Below are 2,397 nucleotides of genomic sequence, written 5' to 3'. Positions count from 1 at the left end.
AAGCCCTGCCGCCGCTCCTGGAAGGCACTTCTGGCCACTTTGTGTTTCTCAGGACTTTTGTAATGTGTTGTGGGGTCCTGTGAGCCGTTTGCAGAGAAACCCTTTGGAAGAGAAGGCGTGTAACTGCTCTGGTTTTATGCTTCTCTTTTTTTTTTTTGCTTCTTGGTTTACCTTGGATGATGTGGGAATCTATATTTTATGTGGGTGGGGAAAAAAAAAGTTCAAGTTCGTTGCTTATCTACCCTGAGTTCCCCTTGAGCTCCTAAATGGGTTGCAGATGTGGCTTGAGTGACACAGCCATCCGAGGAGGATAATAAAAATTAACTGTGCTACTCACCCTTTGTAAAACAGAAAAAGGCCGTCTGTGCAAACTTGTCATATTTTAACTATTTCTCTAATGCCAGTATTGTAACTTACTGTGCGTTGAGGTTATTGGATAACTACTTAAAAGGCTACTTTTTTTGAAAGATGTGAGGTTTTTTCAGGTTTACATTGCGTAGCTGGTAGGGAGAGCTTCCATTTTAAATAGCATCTAATTGTATTTAGCTTTTTGCTAGTAGTGGAAGAAGGCTACTTGTATTAAAGTATGTAGGCAGCTTTGTGAAACCATAACCGCCATAACTCAGTTAAACAGGGTCTTGGTTGCAACTAGCTACCGTAACTAAATGAGCACGAAGTACCTAAAAGCTTTTCAAAGGCTGAAAAAGTCTTGTGTATAGAGATGCTGTGGCATAAGTCAGTCCTGTTTGGTGCTTGGTTTTTTTTTCCACTGGCAAGTAACTCTAGCTTTTACAAATGGATGAGTAGTAAGTCTTTGAACCCTTGGGCATCTCTTAAAAATGTGAAATTTCTCAGAATTCCCACCCCCCAGGATTTTATTTGGTTTTAAGTCTTCTCTGGTACTTGTCAAGCATAAGACCAAATAATAGTTTCATTTGTAGCAAGTGCTAGCCTATTTCCAGTTTTCAAGCTAAAAATTTAAGTGCAAACAATAATAGTTCTCCCCTTAGTACAGCAAACCAACTTTAAATTTAGAATGTTTCTCTTAAAGTATGTTAAGTTGCTTAAGTATTAAAAAACCTTGAGCGTTTGACCTTGAGGTGGGAACCGGGTATGGTGCTCTTTTGAGGTCTTCATTTTGTGGTTCTCCTGCCCTAGTTAACATCTGTAATTGCTGTTTCTGTGATATAAGAGCGGCAAGTCAGTCAGTCACAACTGTGCAGCTTCCCCTGTTTCCCTGGAGGAGGGAAGCATTGCCTTAATAGGTTTGTAACGAGAACAGTAAGTGGCCTGTCATGCATTTGCTAAACCCAGACACTCCTCCCCCTCTGTATACAGGTAGGATACAAGAGCAGTGAGGTGAAGTATGGACAACTCAGCTATCCAACAGCAATAATTTCTAAGCATTTTCTGAGTATTTCCCACATTTAGTGATCTAGAGCTGTCTGGTGCTGGCAAAAGAATCTCCAAACAGGGTTGCTACACAAACCTAATAAAATATTGCTTTCTGTGGTTCTGGTATACCAGTAACACTGGCGTTTTGTCTAGGGGAATAGGAGGAGGGACAGTGGAGATGATGGAAGGCAGTACGTGAGTTTGGGCAGCTGGTATTTATGCTCAAGAATGAGGATAACAGTTCTGACTCATTTTTAAACATTTGAATTTTTAATTATAATGTGTCGACTCTTTCTGTTTGCTCTTCAGCCTAATTGCTAGTTGGCATGACAAAGAGGTGCGATGAGAAATTCCTGAGAAATCAGGAAGAGGAAAGGACTGTGGTCTTACACATTCAAGCACATGGTGTGTATTGCAGTACAGCCCGGCCATCCGTGCTCGATGAGTGCACGAAGGCTGCCTGCTTGGTCGACGTGAAAGTGCACAAACAACTTGGGAAATGAGGGGATGCTTTAAGCTGGGTGCTGTGCTGGGAGGGGAAAAGGGAAGGAACCTGAAGCCAACCACAAGGCAGTTGAGAACAGTCGGTACGGCATGGTCACAGCATGCACAAACGAGGCGCTGCTCTAATTGATTAAAGAGGGGTAGGAAGGAGTTTGGGTGTGTTTGACAAGTGGGCAGATCGTGCTGGCAGCTGACTGTGTGGTGGAGGTGGGGACTAATGAGGTAAGATTGGATGAACAAAGAGTAAATACAGAGAATCATGAGGGGCTTTGAACACTAAGGCTTAGGGAGGTAAGTTGGTGTAACTTGATGGGAGAACCATAGAATCATGGAATGATTTGGGCTGGAAGGGACCTTAAAGATCATCTAGTCCCACCCCCTGCCATGGGCAGGGACACCTTCCACCAGACCAGGTTGCTCAGAGCCACATCCAGCCTGGCCTTGGACACTTGCAGGGATGGGGCATCCACAGCTTCTCTGGGCAACCTGTCCCAGTGC

Source organism: Eurypyga helias, unplaced genomic scaffold (assembly GCF_000690775.1).
Source record: "Eurypyga helias isolate BGI_N326 unplaced genomic scaffold, ASM69077v1 scaffold6045, whole genome shotgun sequence".
Classification (NCBI taxonomy): domain Eukaryota; kingdom Metazoa; phylum Chordata; class Aves; order Eurypygiformes; family Eurypygidae; genus Eurypyga; species Eurypyga helias.
Note: the sequence above shows the minus strand (reverse complement) of the source record.